Genomic DNA, 20,414 nt, shown 5'->3' on the forward strand with positions numbered 1-20,414 from the left:
TTGTAAGGTTTAAGTGACAAATATTGTGTTCTTTTTACACACACACACACACAGAGAGAGAGAGAGAGAGAGAGAGAGGGAGGGAGTGAAGATCTCAGACACATGCACCAAACTCTGCAAACCAATTACCTATTGAGGAAATAATTCCACGCCCAGAGAGCCACTGACATTCATTTGCTGCCTCACTAATCATCGCGTGATGCTTACCTTTAAGACCTAACTCAGGGAGAGAAACATTTATGGAAATCAGTATAACAGAAGTAATACTTCAGGCTAGAAGTATAAGAGGAGCAGAGGGAATATGTCTGCCAACAACATCCCCATTGACATTTCTGTCACCTTTCAAACTGAGAAAGATGAATTTCTGCTGCAGGGAAGCTTTTGTACCTATGGATGCTCCCCATGCATTTTAGAACCATGGGAAATTGGGGCTCCCCACTGCAGACGTTCACCTACCACAAGTTGGAAGGTGGCAGGGTTAGCAACAAGGTGGCTGAGATAGTGAATTCACTCCCACTGCCCCCCACATGTTTAAATAACACCTAAATGTAATGCCTGAAAAGGACTCAGACTCACAACAAAATAAGAACCAGCCTTATACCAAAGTAGGTCACTGGTCTGTCTAGACCAGGGTTGAGGGACCTGTCGTTTCTGAACTGCAATTCCCGGCAGCCCCAGCAAGCATGCCCAATGGCCAGGGATGATGGGATTTGCAGTTCAGCAACATGTGGTGTGACATGGTTCCTCACCCCTGGTCTAGCCCAGTGCTCTCTACTGTGTCTTTAACTGGCATCCATGCTCTCAGCCAGCAAAGGAATTTCCCAGTTCTGCTATTTCATTTTAAATTGAGGTACCATGGACTGAACCCGAGACCCTCTTCAGGCAAACCATCTGCTATATCACCAAGCCATAGTCATGCCCCTGGAAAATATATCAAAGCTGTTCAAAAAGAAAAAATTCACCATCACAATCTTAAGAGAAATATTCCTCTTATTAAAATAGGAGGTTCTTTAGCTTGTTGTCTGCCCCTTAAGGAATGCAGACTATGAATGGAAGGAATTGTCAGTTTCAATTCTCTTAACTTTTTCATTTTCCAATCTTAAATTTCCACATTACTTCCCATTTCTCCACATTGCTGCAGCAATTTGTGGGTTGTTGTTTTTTTAAGAGTATCATGGGGGGGGGGGGAGAAAATTATTCAGCATTACACTGTGAATTTCTCCAAATAAACACATTTTATATACATTTTTAACTAGTGTACACATTCCTTGCAAACAATTTCTCTCAATAAAATGCATTTTTGCATGTTATTTTAAGTAGCATATTCATTTTTATGTGTATTTTTGTAAACATTGCTTGGTTAGAGAAATGCACCACAAAATTCAGGTTAAGTGTGAATTTTGAAGTGTGGTTGCATTTCAGTTTTCATATTGTCATGGAAACTCACTTTTCCATGACAATGGAAACTCACTTTTAAATGCAAACTGAATCAAATTTCTCCCCCATCCCTAATGCAGACTATAATTACTAGTTGCCCCATAACAAAGTTTGGTTCCAATTGTGAGTTCATTTCTATGTGTCACTATGCTATGCTGTAGGCCTGCTGCAGCCACTTTCTGGGAGAAGCCCTACCATGGCACAAGGTGAGGTGGCAGTTTCGGGCCACAGATTTTGTAGCTGGGGCTCAGTGGGTAGCAGTAAGGTGTTGGAGCCTAGAGCTGCGTGTGCCACATAGCCAACCCTATACCATAAGGTAGCAGACTGACCCTGTGGGGGTGGAGGGTACTGTCCTATTTCCAGTAGTCAGAGAAGATTCAACTGCCAATCCGGTCAGCTTCTCTGCTGTACTACAAAGCCTCAACCTTTCCATGTTTACTCAGTTATTTCACCCAGATTTATTCCCAAAGATTGGGAATTTAGGACTGTAGGCTTAGGTAGTTAGTTACTGGAAGAGCATGGATGGAGAACATATGCCTTCCCCCAGAAGTTGCTGGACTAAAATTCCCATCATCCCTGAACCATTGTCTATGCTGGTTGGAGCTGATGGGAGTTGCAGTTCAACAGCATCTGAAGGGCTACAGGTTCCCTTCCCTTACCTGCTATCAAGGTATGAGTTTTATTGGTACAGCAATCGAGAGGTAAAATGTAATAGGTGTACAACTCCTCTGGGCATTTATTAGCAGTTAAAACATTTGTGATAGCCCTTCTCATTCCATTTCTTCTTCTTCTTCTTCTGATGGATTTTGACTTGCTTCAAATTAAACTAAGACAGAAATAGATTAGAATCAGTAGTGAAGTGTGAGAAGGTCCAGCCAAAAGGAGGGGTGGGATTAAAGAATGTGCAGACGTTAATACAGTCTGGAGACATACATCCACAAATGAGACTCAGTACATCAAATAAAGATGCCTTCCTCTTGATTTATTGAGAATGCAATTCTTTTTTCTTTCTTTTTTTATACCTGCAGGCTGCGATGAAACTGCAAAGCCATTAAAGAATCTATTAAATGGGAAGGGTGTAACTATAGCGAAGGCCTGAGATAAAGTTAACTGCAATGATGTTTGGGAATATGAAAACTGCCCCAAGACCCAGAGGGGAACAAAGCACAGAGGGCTCACTCTAGGTAGCCACTAGAGAGGAGCTACTTAACTTAATGACAGCAGAGCACGAGAGGCTATCATGCAACATATCCAGCCTTGTATAACCAACATGCTTAACTCTAATTAATGTATGAAGGGGTTAAGACCATAGAGTAAGCTGTCCTGCCAGGCTTAACTTGGTCACACCCTCTCACCTTGGGAGAAAGGGTTACCAAACTCTTTGTTCTCTCTTCCACCATGTGAACCCTACCAGCAAGGAGGCCTAAGCTAGATGCTCCAGGCTTAGACTGTATGGCTTAAGCAAACCATCTTTGTGTTTCTATATAAATAATTTAGAAATTCTTACCATCATAGGAGCCAACTCATAAGTGCCGCAGGGGCTTTAGCACCCACAAAATTGATGGGCATTCCCATTCAAATGTTGTGTGTGCACTGCATAATGTGATTGGTTATGTGGGACAGGGATTACCTGGGCCCCCACAATATTTATCCGTTGGCACCCCTGTTTACCGTTTTGGAATCTAAGCCTGGCTTTTATTGTTGCTGTATGGAAAAGCACATGGTTCTGACCTTTGAAGAGTTTGTAAGTAAACCATTTTTAACTTAGCAAATATGTGGTGTCTCTCTATGCTATAGGAAGTGGGGACGCAATTTAGAAGGGGATATTTTTAAAGATCTGACAGCCTATATTTCCACCCTTTACTTTCCTGCATGCTTTGTGATTTTAAATCTCTGCTGGAGCTCTCTCACCAAAAAGTAGCTGTCCCAAACCTGGATCTACGCATCCAGGGAATTCTTTTGTCTGTATCTACTATTTTTCCTTTTCCCAAACTAACACTTTTCAGATAGGTCTGTCATATTCCAGTGGTTTTGCCCTTAATTACTGCTAAAACCACTACGTACCTGGAAGGGTCAATTTATGTTTCCTCCTGATAGGATTGGGTAGCAAAGCACACCATGGATAAAAAAAGCTAACTATTAAACCTCTAAACCTGAAGGGTTAGAAAGTTTAATTCAAGCACAGCAAATGAGAAAAATGTAATGATTCTCATTTGTCGAACGTACTTTCCATATTTCAGTTTTTTAACCTTGACAGCAGGAAAATGGAAGTTCACAGAACTTCTGAGGGTTTAATTAGCATCCAGACCATCATTGCAAATGGGCCCTTTTAAATCACCTTCACACCTGCATTGGGATCTATGAGTCAATTAGTGCCTATGCAGGTCTTATCATGCATCAAAAGGGAAAGGGAAGTAAAATTTAGTCAAGTAATTAAACCTAAAGGTTTCAAAGGTGCCTGTGGATAGTGGGTGCTCAGTTCTACTTGCCATTCAAATAGAAAAGGGCAGCCAACTTCCATGAACTCCAGTGAAAATATATGTGGTTTTCTTTTTTTCCTCTTGTCTCTTTCCCCATTTTATTTCACTTCATTTTAAGTGACTTTACAGAATAGTGTAGCAGTTTGGGGGAAGGGGTATGGTAAGAGAGCAGCAGCCTTACAATCTGTGGACCCATATACACAATTGTTGAGCTGTACACTTGTCTGAGTAACTATGTATACAGTATAAAGAACAAGTATGCACTATTTCACACAAACCCTTATGTATTAGGAGAGACAGCTTGTAACTGTGTTCAAGCCTACTGTTGTTGTACATTCTTCCTGGAATGTACACCAGTGCCCCTTTGACTTGGGGCTCTCTGAAGATCTACCCATGACAAAGTGATAGATAAGAAATTAGCCACCTTATCTGCAGGCATTCAATTGCAAGATAAGAAATGTTGTTGTTGTTTAGTCGTTTAGTTGTGTCAGACTCTCATGACCCCATGGACCAGAGCACGCCAGGCACTCCTGTGTTCCACTGCCTCCCGCAGTTTGGTCAAACTCATGCTGGTAGCTTTGAGAACACTATCCAACCATCTCGTCCTCTGTCGTCCCCTTCTCCTTATGCCCTCCATCTTTCCCAACATCAGGGTCTTTTCCAGGGAGTCTTCTCTTCTCATGAGGTGGCCAAAGTATTGGAGTCTCAGCTTCAGGATCTGTCCTTCCAGTGAGCACTCAGGGCTGATTTCCTTAAGAATGGAGAGATTTGATTTTCTTGCAGTCCATGGGACTCTCAAGAGTCTCCTCCAGCACCAGAATTTAAAAGCATCAATTCTTCGGCGATCAGCCTTCTTTATGGTCCAGCTCTCACTTCTATACATCACTACTGGGAAAACCATAGCTTTAACTATACGGACCTTTGTTGGCAAGGTGATGTCTCTGCTTTTTAAGATGCTGTCTAGATAAGATAAGAAATGTGGCTGGCTAAAGTGTCCCAGACCCCAAAAAGGTCTCAGCATGAGAGGAGCTATTGCTGTACACCACTAACTCCTCATAATACAAAGGTCTTTCACATTTCCATTACAGGCTGTGACCATTTTGAGCACATTCAATTGATGCACAACCGCCAACACATGGGTCATTTTGGACCTGGAAGAGGGTGAAACAGGAGCATAACAGGGGTGTAACATGGCAGGGAGGGCTAATGCACACTCCGTCAATGTGGGGTGGGGCAGGAACACAACCCTTGTGCTTGTTCCCAGAGAGGAGCTCTTACCCAATCCTTTTACTGTGACATGGCAACTGAGCCAAGGTTTGACTTAAAGTGTTGTCCAAGCCCAGGATAGCAAAAAAACTTTGACTACAGGTCACTGTGAGGAGAAGAGACCTTAACCACAATCCCAGTTTGAATTACACAGCTTGGTGTAGCTGCTGCGTCAAAAGGACCAAGAGGAACAAAGCAGGTGTGAGCTGCTGCTCTCAGGGAACCAGCACATCTGTGCATCCTCAGTAAACCATAGTTTGGCTTTCTGAGGTGTGTCCAGTTGGAAATATCCCCACCTCTTGTCATTGAAGTGAAGTTTTTTGGAAACAGGTTGCTCAAGCTTACTGCCCGCCCATCCCCAGCCACCATGATTGCTGTCATGTTTTCTGGAATGGGTAACACAAGCCTCTGTAGCTGTTTGGTTTCCTAACACATCGCTCGTGACACTCAGGTTGTTAGCATTCGATACCTCTTATAATTTGGCTATATATTTATTGGTGATTTTCTGTTTAATAGATGTGAGCATTTGAGTTCTTTCAAGTATGTATGTGCCCAGATGATTCATGCTCACAGATTAGGCTCTGCAGTACATAAATATTAAATGACTGACTGGCTTACGTATTTGCTTTTCCTAGGCCCTGTCTGACCTAGTTACTTTAGCACATTGGTAACTTTCTTTCCTAAGCCCCAGAGGCTGTCGGAGCTTAAAATGTGCCGGGGCTCACCAAGACTCTGCTCCAGCATGTGCTTTCCAATGCTAAGGCTCAACCCTGGAGCATATGGTGTAAGACTAGATGAAAATCTCTCTGAGCAAGTGTTAGGTACCCTTCCCTCTCCAATGTCTGTAGGGGGCAGGGGACCATGCCTACCACTCCAACGTCACACGGGCCATTGGCCCTACCCCTCATGCCCTGTGCTCCAATTCCTATTTGAAAGGATAGCCTAAGCGCATACAGCTGTACAGGTGAGGACACCCCTTTCAAGTATTGTGCCAATTGCATGGATATTTGGAGAGGGAGGTGTTGCTGGCGACGATAGTCCCAGGCAGCACAACACTGGGGGCAGGGCTAGCAAAGGTGGTCTGGTCCCACCGCCCCCTGGCCCACTTTCCACATTTTGAATTTATGTGTGAAGGGAGTTGTGGTGGGGTTTCCAAACCTATTTCAACCTTGGCATTTCTTTTTTCTAGAAATTGAGCATTGCTGGTTCTCATCAATGGCCCAGATCTGCAAGCAGAATTCCATCAGGTGTAGCTCATTCCAACCGCTGCATCTGCTTGTTGTGATATGGCTCACCAGTTGATTTTCTGGTTGTTGTGCAGCTGTTAAAGGCACAAAGGCCCTGCCAGGGGAAAAAATGTTAGCAGCGCTTCCTACTTGGAAGTAAGATCCACTGCAATCAGTTGGGGCTGAAGGATACCCTTGGAATTGTGTTGCTTCCTCTTCAGTTCTGAATTCCTAGCCAGAGCTTTGCAGCTCCAGTGATACGCGCACAAAGTTCCCCCATGGCTGTTGGTGTTCCTGTTTACTTCAACAGAAGCATCAGTTCCACGCAGACAAAGCATAATACACACACAGCTGCCAACTTCATCAAAATGAACAGAGAAGACCTTACAGCAGGGGAAATCTTTGTATGCATTGGCATTTTGTTCCTGTGTACATACCAATATGCTAGATTAGGGTATTAGTGTTCTGAATTAAGGCCCATACATTATGGTTCATAAGGCTATAACTCTACTAATAGAAAAAAACGTATCTATAATTTTAAAATTGCTGCTGCGCAAATTACACCTTGCTTCCAAAAGGATTTGGCTGCATTTCAGAGAACAATATGTGCAAGGGAGTCTAATCGTTGGCTGTAGAAGGCAGAGAATTTATGCACAAGTCCTGCCCTTGCCAACAATAGGAAATCCCCAGCTGCGCTCGCAATAGTTGCAAGTTGAATCCCTAGCCAGTGTGTGAAAAACTGATTCACAGACTGAAAATGCATGTGAAACAGAAGGCGATGGAAAAATGGACTGAACCACATCAAACGGCAGAAAACTCTCCATGTAGATATTACCCTGCACCCAGAAAACAAGCACATAAGGGCAGTGGCAGAGAGTGCTTTAATGACGCCCGGGGCACGGAGGGCGAAAGGAGCCCACTGAGCTCCATCCAGCCCAGTCCTCACCACTGGAGCGGCGCCAGCCCTGTGCCGCTTTATGAGGCTGGGGTCTGATCTCATTGGGAGAGGGGGTGCCCCTGCTTACTGCTGGTGGTTAATGCCACCCCATCAATGTTTAATGGAGGGGAGCGCTTCAGAGAGCGGTTTGGCAAATCGCTCTCTGAAGCACCTCCCACCCTCCGCTAAACCTCACTGGAGTGATGTTTAATACAGTGGTACCTTGGGTTAAGAACTTAACTCGTTCTGGAGGTCCGTTCTTAAGCTGAAACTGTTCTTAACCTGAGGTACCACTTTAGCTAGTGGGGCCTCCCGCTGCCGCCATGCAATTTCTGTTCTCATCCTGAAGCAAAGTTCTTAACTCAAGGTACTATTTCTGGGTTAGTGAAGTCTGTAACCTGAAGCATCTGTAACCTGAAGTGTCTGTAACCCAAGGTACCACTGTAAAGGAGGTTTGCTCTGGGAACCATCACATGCCATTATTATGCAAGGTGTCATCCCTGTCTGGATCACATTTCCATACTCCTTCCTAACATCTTGACACTGGTCTAATATGGCACTTCATTCCACAGCACATTCCATGTCTTTGCAGTTAGGAAAACCCTGCTGCTCTTGCAAAATGAATGAGTGCAACAGAGGCATGTGAGGTTAGTCACGAAGAAAGAACGAGTGAGTCAGAAACACACTTAGGGAACAGGTAGATGCAAAACGACAGATGGCGATGGGAGAAAGTTATGCCTCTGATTTAAACATCAACCAGATTTTTCTCACCAAGAAAATTATTCCATCTTTATGAAGGAAAGTTGCCTGGAATGGTGATTATGATGATTTCAAATATGTGACATTTGAAAGTGTCTTAGAATAATATTTTCATTTTTTTTAAAAAAGCTGAGAATATTACCAGTTTTATACAAAGCTACAGCACACTAGAAACTGTTCGACTAGAAACTGCAATCTGACCCCATCTCCCAAAGACCCTTACAAGGCAGAATATTAGCTTCCAGCTGCAAGTTTGTACACCAGAGCTTTCCAAACTGTGTGTGTTGCGACACGTTAGTGTCGGCTGCGTGTGTAGGTGTGTCGCACAAACGGTCCCAACGTTCCTCCCAGGGTTGAAAAGGGAGTGGGCAGCCTTCTGGTTTGCTAATAAAACTGAATTAGTGTGTTCCAAAATGATCCATGTCTAAAAAGTGTGTCACCAACAAGAAAAGTTTGGAACGCTCTGGTGTACACGGTTAAGTCTGCTTAAGTCCATTTGACTTCAATGAGATATATAGAGTTTACTGGTTTTCTTTATATTTGGAAGCCAGTGTAGTGTAATGGTTAGAGCTCTGAACTATGACCTGGGAGACCAGGGGGGTTTGGATCCCCCCTCAGCCATGAAGCTCACTGGGTGACCTTGGGGCAGTCACTACCTCTCAACCTAGCTTACCTCACAGGGCTGTTGTGAGGATGAAATGGGGAGCAGGAGAACCATGGAGACCACCTTGATCTTGGAAGATAATGGTGGCATATAAATGTAACAAATAATGAAAATATTTTTCTTCAACTTGTTTTTCACATCTGACTTTTGCTGCTAATTTTTATGTACGTTTCATGTTCTATGTAAACCGTGTAGAGGCTTTAATGGTTAAGCAGTACACAAATTTTAAGAATAAAATCAAGCAGTACATGGAGCTAAACACTGCAGCGTTTCTGCTGGAAAACACTACTGCCTCAGTACTGAGGTTTATGGTTCTGACTTGTAAAAATCACACAATTTTTGTAAGTGGAGGGGGTTCTAATTAGTAAATATTTAGGGCATTTATTTAGTATGACTACCTTAATCATGGATGTGCTTATAATGTACAGTGGTACCTCAGGTTAAGTACTTAATTCGTTCTGGAGGTCTGTTCTTAACCTGAAACTGTTCTTAACCTGGAGCACCACTTTAGTTAATGGGGCATCCCACTGCCGCTGCGCCGCCGGAGCACGATTTCTGTTCTTATCCTGAAGCAAAGTTCTTAACCTGAAGCACTATTTCTGGGTTAGCGGAGTCTGTAACCTGAAGCGTATTTAACCTGAAGCGTATGTAACCCGAAGTACCACTGTATACATTTGAGAGCTGGTGCAGTGTAGCATAATGAGATAAGACTATCAACGTTACAGCCCAGGCCAAGGACCTCTAGAAAATTAAAATTTTATCTTTGAAATTTTTTTCCAAATTCAGCAAAAACCTACACAGATAACCACACGCCTTCGCAACTCTCCTGGAATATGTTTTCACTTTCCTTTCCCCAGAGTTCCACTTGGTTTCTTTGAAAAGGACAGTGACCTGTCATCAATCAACGAAGACAAAACTTCAGGGAGGGACTAGGGACTATGGGTCTATGGTTCTACTTTTCACACCAGCTGGAGTCCAGACCTCATTCCACACATGAAATCAAGCAGCATAGGTCTCTCTCTCTGATTTTGTAATATTGTACATAGGTAAAAATATAATATTGACCTACCTGGCAGGGTTTGGGGGAGGATTATTGAGGTAATGTAAATCAGTATTTTCCAAAATGTAACCAAGCAAACACCATGTTTCCTTGGAAATTCCTGAGAGATTCCACAATGAAAAGATCAGTAATGGTGGACAAGGATCCAGGGGTGGGGGTGGGGAGGAGGATGCTGGAAGAAAAGAGGGCACACAGCAGGAGAAGGAGTTATGCAGCATTTAGTTTCACTTTCAAAGAATTCTGGCATAGCATCACACACCAGAGCTTGTGGTTTAAAACAAACACTGGCTAGTTCAACAAACCAGCTTCATAATGCATGCCTTGAAGTTGGTTTTTTAAAGAAACTGACCAGAGTTTGCTTTAAACCACAAGCTCTGATTTGTAGGCAAGACTAAGCCAAGATTTTTGGGGGGTGGGGGAAGGACAAAACGTTGCAGAAATCCTCCTCCAGCCCACACACAAGGGAGAAGGAACTTGGAAGCCTTTGACTTTGCTCAGGCTTATGCTAGTTTATGCATCTAGGGCTATATTCTATATTCTAGCATTACATATGAACCAGCCATCTATGATTGTGTATGCACCATATACCTTTAAGGCACATTTAAAGCACATTCATTCCCCCAGAGAATTCTGGGCACTGTTTGCAATTCCCAGCTATACTTAGCAAACAACTGTGCCATGAATTCATTGAGGGGGCAAATGTGCTTTGAGTGTGCTTTAAACGTACAGTGGTACCTTGGGTTAATAACTTAGTTCGTTCTGGAGGTCCGTTCTTAACCTGAATCTGTTATTAACCTGAGGTACCACTTTAGCTAATGGGGCCTCCCACTGCCACCGCCGCACGATTTCTGTTCTCATCCTGAAGCAAAGTTCTTAACCCGAGGTACTATTTCTGGGTTAGTGGAGTCTGTAACCTGAAGCATCTGCAACCCAAGGTACCACTGTATAGTGTGTATGCAGCCTATGTTCTCTACACGCTCTGCATGGATTTGGTCTTGACAGATAGTCCTACTGTTGAATGTTTGTATGCTATGGAAGAGAGATGCTTACTCCCCCATAGAAGAGTTAGTACAATGGTAATTGGTCAAAGCACATTAAAACTTGGTTAGATTTTGCATCTGCCCTCATTTACCTTTAAACTAACATTCCCTACAAAAATACTTAGGCTAGATTAAATCACACTTAGCTTTGCAAATTATTGAATATTTTACTCACAGTTTTTCCAGAAGTTACAGCATACATATCTCCATCTGATGACAGTAAAAATGAAGAAGAAAAAGGTTCCAAACGACTTTTTAAAAAGTGAGGGGGGGGGGCTTGGTTTTCTTACCAAAAGAATCATGCAGTCTTTGGGCTAGCAAAGATGCAGGCTGTAGAATCTCCATTTAGAGAGATTCAGTTCATTTGCAGAGAGCCATAGCCGCATGACTTCTTGCTTGTTCCAAGAAGCACAGAGAGACTGCTAAGCCACACCTACTCTGATAATGTGAGCTCGGGGCTCAGGTTAACCATTTTGTGCATGCAAGTGTGAGTCAGTAACTGTATATTACAACAAGGTTACCACGAGGAAGAGGGGCTTTTTTGGTAGTGGCAGCCCAGTTATGCAAAGAACCTTCCCAGAGCAGTTTATCTTGCACCATGTAATCTTTTTCGGCACCAGGTGAAGACCTAGTGCTTTTAAATGTGTCTTACACTCTGGTCCTCTTAGTTTTAAAAAATTGAATTAATTCTTTTTATTATTATTATTTAACTTTAATTGTTGCGTATTTTGAGAGTCACCCAGAGAGCTTATGTCAACAAAATTGCAAATAAAATTAATAAACAAAAGGGACCAAGAAATCAAAACATTCAAAGTTGGCCATTCAGTGACTCCCCTCATAAGGCCTGAATTTGTCTTTTTTCGTTTTGGTACTCATTTTCCACCTACTTTTGTGGGTGTTTGTTAGAATTCCTTACACTCTGTGCCAAACCCACCAGGAACATTCCTCAGGTGACCAGGTGCAATGCTGTGGTGTTAACAAAACATGAGATATACTTTACTATGCTTGGACTTGCGAAAAGCCAACTCAACAAGACAAGATTTGCTTTTTTTTAATAGGGTAGGGGGGTGGGAATCAAATGCCGTAGCTTTGAGGGCACTAATGCTACACATGTGGTAGCAATTTCCTTCTGCCTTTGACTTCCTGTTAGCAAAGGGTGATATTTCTTTCATTGTTGCAGTTACACACAACTATATCACAGAATGATCTCATTGGACGCTACTTGGCACAAAACCACACTGGTTGGAAAAGACAACTCAATGCTGAGAGATTTTCTAGCTCTTAAATTTGGCAGGTCAGCATGTTCACCCGAGATCCTTATTTCACCACTGATACTGTAAGGGCGGTGAGTTTAATAAGGTAGTATGAACTGAGCGTTGGAGAGACTGGTCCAAGAAAAACAAACCCACATATTATAGCGTTGGAAGCTAAATTGGCTGGGTCACAGTGTTTCCTTAGAACAGAATGCCTATCTCAAATCATGTGTTGTTGCAAGCTTTACAGAAAGCTGACCAAGAACAATTTCTTATGGAGAAGCCCTGTAGATGGTTTTTTAATTTATCCCGGCGGTTTAGCTGACTGTCATATTTGTGGCAGAGAGGAAATTATTCCCATGGATCAGATCGGCTCAGTTGATCCAGGGTGTTCCTCCCTCCACTTAAACCTCCTTGGTTTTCCCAGACTGTTGCTTCCCCACATGCCTCTTGGTCATGCTTACTTTCAGCTGGATGTTTGGCATTAGCCTGCAAGGAAGTTGTGTAGAAGGTTTAAGAGCCTAGCCTTGCCATACATCAGGAAAATTCATGACATGTCCCAAATCAGCAACACTGAGACTACAGAGGAGGAAGCTGACAGCCAGTGCCACCCTCTGAATTGGTTGTAAGTAAGAAAGTAGACAGGTGGAGGTGAGGGCAGGCTGAGTTTGGTGGGGCAATGCCTCCTTGGACCAGATCCATTGTGTCTGACAAAGTAATATTGGGACAGTGGTAGATCTTGGGATCTCAAATCTCAGTGCTGCCCTGTGCGGCCTCTTCTAAAACATTGTTCAGAGTCCCCAGTGGTGCCCCTGAGGCCCAGTGCAACTGAAGCGGGCACACTCCCCTCAATCTGCTCTGCTGTGTCCAGAAAATTCAGATGTTGATGGAAAACAAGGAAGCCAAGACTCAGAATAGCAAAGCTGATGAATATGGACTTGGGCAAAAATGGAAGAACCAGCCCACAAAGAATTGTAAAAGGTATAAACACAGTTTAAAATGCATGGGGGAAAGGAACTGGGAGATAAAGGAGGGGATGATAAAGAGGTCTTGCATGATCAAGATGACAAGTGGAATGAATTACCCGAGCAGCAGCATTCGGAACAGAGATTAAAGTTTGAGGCAGGATGCTCCGAAAGTAAAATATTACAGTAATGAAGGTGAAAAATTATCGGAACCCAGGCAATCATCCTAGCAGTCAAAATAGAAAAAGATGGATTTTGACAATACTAAAGGCTAACAAAGGACAAGACATAGCAATATGTGAAAGGAATATGAAAGAGAATTCTACAAAACCAACTGAAGGTTCATGATCAGAAGACTATGAGGAGAAATTGTCTGCATTAATAATCAAAGAAGCAGAAAAGAGAAGCTTTAGTAGAAAAAAAAATCCTCAGTTTTATACATCGCTTGCCATGAACTAATTTGGATTAACTAGTTCACTTAACTAATTCAAAAATCTCAGAATTACACCTGAAAGTAGTTCCTACAATTCCTGTATGAACTAAACATGAATTGTTTCTTTGCAGTACAGCTCTGGGTGATTCTTAATTCAATTCAGTTTTAATTCTCTCTCTCTCTCTCTCTCTCTCTCTCTCTCACACACACACACACACACACACACACACACACACACATATTATATGGAATTCATTGCACTTTATGTGTGATTGTGACCATTCTAGTTACAATTTTTACTTATCTGAAAAACTATCATAACTGTTGGGGAAAATAAAACAATTGTTCACTTTAAGCTGTGTGTCTGTTTTGATGGTTTCTTAGTCTTCATGAGCATATTTTATACTTTAGCAGAGCAGATTGTAAAATTTTGAAAACTGATGGGGGAAATGCTGAGGACCACATGAATTAATTGTGAATTGAACTGGAACAAAATTAGTTCATTTTTGGAGGGGGTGAACTGTAATTGTAAGTGTAACTGTAACCAATTCCTTTTTAAAATGAACTTTCTAAGCACTGATTTTATCCATGATGACACTGAGGCATCCAGGGCAAAACAGCTAAAAGAAAGTGGTTTTTATCAGCTGCATTAGGGATGTGGAGAGAAATTTGTATTCAAATTTAAAGTTGACCTAACTAGTTCACACTTTCCGAAGCAATATGCAAACCAAAACACAGTTATCCTTTGAAAAGTGCACACCACCCAGTTTTGCAATGCTAGTGGATTTTCATGACAACCATATATATATATATATATATATATATATATATATCTGATGATGAAATACAGAGGACTGAACTGAACGCTGGAAAAATGAGAAACTGGCCATATTTTCTCATCCCTGGCTGTAGTAATGCTTTGCGCCATGCAACTAGTTTCCCTGGATGAGAGAATCCAGATTTCCATCTGCATCTGCTGCATCCATCATGGATACTAGAGAAATGTTATGATGCTCATACACATCAACTGTGTGCATCGATATCCTGTTCTAGAGTGGGCTGCTTGAGAAGCATGAAAATGAAGCCTTTAATTTCTGCTCTGTTCATCTGGCATATTTTTCAAGTCCCCATTCCTCCCCACCCCCACCCCCGATCACCTTGGAGCTTTCCGGTGACACTTCAGTTATCTTCGAAATTATGCTCATTAACTTCATGGGGTGCATAACACCACGTTAGCAATCATTAATAGCATTTAATTTCAAAAGCCAGAAAACCCTTGTGTCCAAGTCTTATGCCTTTATTAAGGCGTTATAGATGAGAGCCTGCAGTAATTTTATTTTACACTTAATAGTTTTGATACTGCTCCTCCAGATGCAATCAAGCATTGCTGGAGTACAAGTCACCAATTCCAGTTCATCAGATCCCTAAGAAACCTTGTGGTATTGCTACTCAGCCGTCTAAAGTGTTTGGCCCTCTCCAATAGCTCCTCGGGTTTGATTAAAATTATCCTCATGTTTTCAGCACACTTAGAACTTTAAATGGAACCGTTTTCCCAGTGCGGCATTCCAACAAGCAGGCCTAGTAATGAAGAGGTCGAGTCATCAAGGCTGCTTCACACGTCAAGTAATTCCTACCTGGACCTGATAGCATGCTATGATTAGGGTTGGGTTTATGGGATGCTTTTTCCAAAAAAAAAAAAAAAAAGGACTTGCAATTGTAATACTACTCAGGTTCTACAACAACAATAAACATTGGCTGTGATTGTGTGTGCGTTTTCTGCTTCAGTTATGATTTCTTTTCCTTAGCATCAGCAAAATCCAGAGGTATAGGTAGAAAAGGTAAAAGGTAAAGAACCCCTGGATGGTTAAGTCCAGTCAAAGGTGACTCTGGCTGAGGGAGCTGGCGTTTGTCCACAGTCAGTTTTCTGGGTCATGTGGCCAGCATGATTAAGCTGCTTCTGGCGCAACGGAACACCGTGATGGAAACCAGAGCACACAGAAACGCCATTTACCTTCCCACCTCAGTGGTACCTATTTATACACTTGCACTGGAAAGCTTTCGAACTGCTAAGTTGGCAGGAGCTGGGACAGAGCAATGGGAGCTTACTCTGTCATAGAGATTCGAACCGCTGACCTTCTGATTGGCAAGCCCAAGAAGCTCAGTCGTTTAGACCACAGCGCCACCCACATCTATGAAAGGGGTAGGGAACCTCAGGTTTGGATTGAATACAGCCTTCTGTCTGGCCACCCCCATCACCCAGGCTACAACCTGTCTCCCAAGGCCACCTCCCTCACTGGCCCTGCTTCATAGAGCATAGAACTGTAGACTTGGAAGGGACCCTGAGGATCATCTAGTCCAACCCTCTGCAATGCATGAATATGCAGCTGTCCCATAAGGGGATCAAACCTGCAACCTTGGTATTATCAGCACCGTGCTCTAACCAACTAAGCTATTAAGGCTCAAGTGCCCATTTTCCTGCTTTCTTTTGCCATTCACTCCACTAACAGGTCACGTGTGATTTCACACCAGTGGCTAATAGCCACTGCCAGACCGTACCCTTTCGTGAAGATAATATGCATTTTTGGAGAATGTGTATACTTGGCCACATGGATAAATTTATACAGAAACCAGGAAGATGAACTGCAGATATTCCAGCATGGATGGTGCCGCTAGCTAACATTAAAATTGGAGGGCCCATGGAATAGTTCGCATTCCAATGACGAGAGCTGAGAATTTCCCACAGTCTTCAGCTGAGGGTATTGATGTGCTTTTCAAGAAGAAAAGAGAAAGGCCCTAATGCTCACTTTCATCCTCTCTGTTCTATAGTGCATTAAGTAGAAGAGATTCTTTAAGTGTGCGCCTTTAATGAAAAACAGTAGAATGTAGTATTTTTAGTTTGTGCCCATCTTTGAAGAATTTAATCCTGACAATGAGCAGCAGAATGCTTTGCCTCATAGAGTAACCAGGAAAATAACTTATAACAGGGCACAGAGGAGGTGGGCAAAAAAACTAAACCTATTTCTATTTATATCTTTCCTTATCTAACCAAAATTATTTTTTTCTTTTCTTTGGCTTTGATGGAGGGACTGTGGGAACTAGGCTCCTTGCCTCTTGAGAATTACTGTATAAGGGGAAAAACACAAATGCGCCTTGACATAAGCTGGTTTTATGCAATAGGTCATCTTGAGAACAACCAAAAGTAACAAGGCTGTCTTGTTCAGGTCACAAGGTTGAATGTTCGGGGACTCAAATGTGTTCATATGTGGTCTTGCTGGGCATGAAGAAATCATGGGTATAAGTTAGTTAGTTAGTTAGTTAGTTAGTTAGTTAGTTAGTTTTTTTAAAAAAACCATCTCTAATGATGTGCAACAAATGGTGTAAAACAGCTTAGTTGCCCAGTTTGCATTTCTCCATCTACACTGAAAAAACACAGCCAGGCAGTTTGTGAAGAAGTATCTGAAGCAGGTACAAATTTGCATCTACGTTAGGTATGAGCAGATGCCTGCTTTGTAGATGGATCAATGTTTCGGTGTCTGTGTTCTGTTTAATTGTCCCAGCCAAATGCATTCAAAACATATTGGGATGACTAATGTGTATCCCACAATCATGACAGCCAGTTCAGCAAGGGAAAATGATTGTTGGGGAGTTTAGAACAGAGAAGCTGTGTGTGTGTGTGTTAAAAGGGATGCTAAACCTTTCTCTTGCTGCCCACTAATTTCCCCTTCCCTAGCTGATCCATACACTTCACAGAGTTCCTTGCAAATAATCTGGAAATACATTGGGGGAGGGAATTGCAGGGGGGAAAGAGGGCAAGGGTTAAGCACTCCCCTGTGCTGCTTTTCTGTGTCACATTGGACCCTCTCAAAGCAGGTGCTCTTATGCAGGGGTGGTGGGAGGAACTCAAACAATTTTCATCTTTGAGTTTCAGGACAAACCATTCAAACTGGTACGGAATTTGACAGCCTGTAAATCTTCTGTCTCCAAGTTTCTATTCTACATGGTTTCAGGAAACAGCTTTGAAATTGTGTGGGCAGTGTTGGGTGAAAACTTAAATCTGAAAAAGGAGAGGTTGTCGGGGATAGATCTTCCCTGCATGGCTGCCCCATATTTGCTAACTCTAACAATTCCTATGCTGTTTCCTTTGCAGGAGGTATTTACACACTCCTTCACTTCTGAAAGAGAATCATTGACCAGGTAACTTTCTGAATCAGGGTGTTAAGACTGGTAGAAAGGGCCTCCTTGGAAGTTCTACCACAGTCAGAAATTGGGGCAGGGATGGCCTGGAAAAAGATGCTCTATCTGTACAACATACCTAAACTGTGGTTCCCCATGAGGAAACCTTTAGATTTTTAGATTTGTTAGGGAGTTGAAAAATCTGTTATACAATGTATAAAGTCAGTAAAAAATGTTGGAAATCTATAGAAAAAGAGGGAACATTTTATCACATGTGGTGGGAATGTAAAAAGGTGAAATGCTTCTGGGAGATGATATATAATGAGATGAAAAAAACGTTGAAATACATTCATAAAGAAACCAGAAGCATTTTTACTGGGTATTGTGGGGAGTAATATAAATAGAAAGGAATGTAAGCTCTTTTTATATGCAATAACAGCAGCAAGAATATTACTGGCCCCAAAAATGGAAGCAAGAAGAATTACCGACAATTGAAGAATGGAGAATGGAGAATGAAGTTAATGGACTATGCAGAACTAGATAAACTAACAGGAAGGATTAGAAACCGGCGGGACCAGAAATTCATGGAAGACTGGAGTAAATTTATGGACTGCTTGAAAAGTATTTGTGGAGATCAGACGACGTTTGTAGGTTTGCAAGAAGTTTTGTGAGGAGTATTATTGGAAGTATTGCAAAAATGGAGAAGGGGAAGGATGATTTGTTAAGAGATGTAAAGGCAATATAAAGCTAAGAAATACATAAGAAGTGGTTAAAACGGTGGATCATCAGAAGTGCTGATGGAAGTCTAAAAAGATTGTATAAGTGATAAGTTTTGTGGTACATTTTATAATTTATATGTTAAAATCAATAAAAATAAAAAATAAAAAAGAGAGAAATCTGTTATACATCTCTAATCTCCTCACAGACATTTTTTGTTAGAATTATCTTTCTTAGGTTTCCTTGAAGCCATAAGTGCATAGCATAGGTTTGCCTTAAGAATACAGCTCTGTACACACCACATACTTAAATCACGACTTCCACCAAAGAATCTTGGGAACTGTTGTTTGTTAAGTGCTGGAAAATGTAACTCTATGAGGGATAAACTACAGTTCCCAGAATTTTTTTAATTATTTTTTTTTGGGGGGGGGGAGAAGTGTGCCTTAAATATATGGTGTGCATGCAGCCTGTGTCAGAAATTCTAGCCGCAGCAGCGTATTTTAAAAGAAGGAGGGGGGGGACTAGCTAGCCAACTGGAGGCCATTTTCTGAATGCCGATGGGATTGTTTTCATTTATGTCTGACATTTTGCAAATAGCAAGCAAAACATCAGCAATGGCGGCACAGCAGTTTTTACAGATAATATTCATTGACAACCCCCCCCCCAAAAAAAAAGGATATTTGAGGGGCCGGTTGCTGTTGAGGGAAAAATCAAATCCATCATATTGGACTATTAATTCAGCTCATTATCTTGCAACACGCATGTGTCTGCCAGGCGAAGGTTAATAGAAAGTTTATGAAACTTGGAATGCAATTAAGTCTCTGAGGGCTGCACAGTTGGAGGCTGCGGCAGTTTCTATGGAAACCAAAGGGCTCAGGACTAGTAACAGCGGATTAACTTGAAGGGAGAGATAAGTACATGAAAAATAGCTCTCATCTACCATTTCTGTCTTAAAATGGAATGGATCAAAAAGTTGAAAACAAAGGAAGGCTGCAGTCTTGCCCATGGTTAAATGCGGCAGTATTTACAGACACAAATAGCTGAGCTGGATTACAACAACCAGCAATTTTATTTATACATTTATTCATAAAATTTATATGCCACTCGATTGCAAAGGGCGGGCGGGGGGGACCCTCAGATCTCAACAGGTCATAATTACGAAATGCCTGCCTGTTCCATCTCAAGGAATACTTATTTACTAACATCAGTGCCCATGAAAATGAATGGATTATTTATATTAGTGGTGTCCTTTCTGCATTCATTCTCTTTTTTCACATATTACCATCGTCTGACCAAACTCCACAGCTCCCTGTCATACACACATGTTCACACAGACCTTACCTTCTCCTTTTGAAATGAAGAGTGGTTAAACTATTTGATCTAAAGATACTGTTCTTAAGTTTGTTGACTGGGAGCTCGTTGGGTGGGCTAGTCAAATGCTAAACCCAAGGCTCATGATGATCCTTTCTGCAGAGTTACACCATGGCTCCAACAAAGAGGCGCAGTGCATGCCAATGAACTGTGGTGCTGTTCAATTAACAAGGCAATTTGTTAGTAGGTGATAATGGTTCTACAAGTTAAACCGATTCCCTGAAGAAATAGAGCTCGAGCACTGAAAGTGGACAAAAAGCAGGGTGAGTGGTCTTTCTTGAATGCAGCGGCTCATGCATTTAATCTCACCAGTTGCTGTTGTACTCCTATCAACCCTCTCCATTGGCCATGCTGTCTGAGACTGATGGGAGTTGGAGTCCAACAGAATCTGAAGGGCACCACACTGGCTACCTAGACTCAGCCTTAAAATGCATTTGCATTGAATATCACTAGTTTGAAGCCAGTTGGAAACAGTCCAGACTGGTTTGAACCGGCTGAAGCCGGTTTGAACCGGTTTAGACCGGTTGGAACCACTCCAAGCTGGTTGGAACCGGTCCAAGCTGGTTGTAACTGGTTGAAGCCAGTTTGAACCGGTACAGACAGTTTGAACTGGTCCAAGCCTGTTTGAACCAG

The 20,414-nt window shown here is 42.2% G+C and overlaps 1 protein-coding gene and 1 long non-coding RNA gene across 2 annotated transcripts in view; one reads left to right on the top strand and one right to left on the bottom strand.

Annotated features, from left to right (window-relative positions):
- The window catches only part of LOC307215917 (protein FAM13A-like), a 41,937-nt gene that overhangs the window by 989 nt on the left and 20,534 nt on the right, over positions 1–20,414 (bottom strand). The gene's annotated exons all lie outside the window — the stretch shown is intronic.
- Positions 1,638–2,524, top strand: LOC307215954. Its single transcript, XR_013838788.1, has 2 exons — positions 1,638–1,753; positions 2,466–2,524. It is a non-coding gene; the product is annotated as an uncharacterized lncRNA (long non-coding RNA).

The sequence above is a fragment of the Podarcis cretensis genome (assembly GCF_951804945.1).
Source record: "Podarcis cretensis genome assembly, chromosome: 5".
NCBI lineage: Eukaryota > Metazoa > Chordata > Lepidosauria > Squamata > Lacertidae > Podarcis > Podarcis cretensis.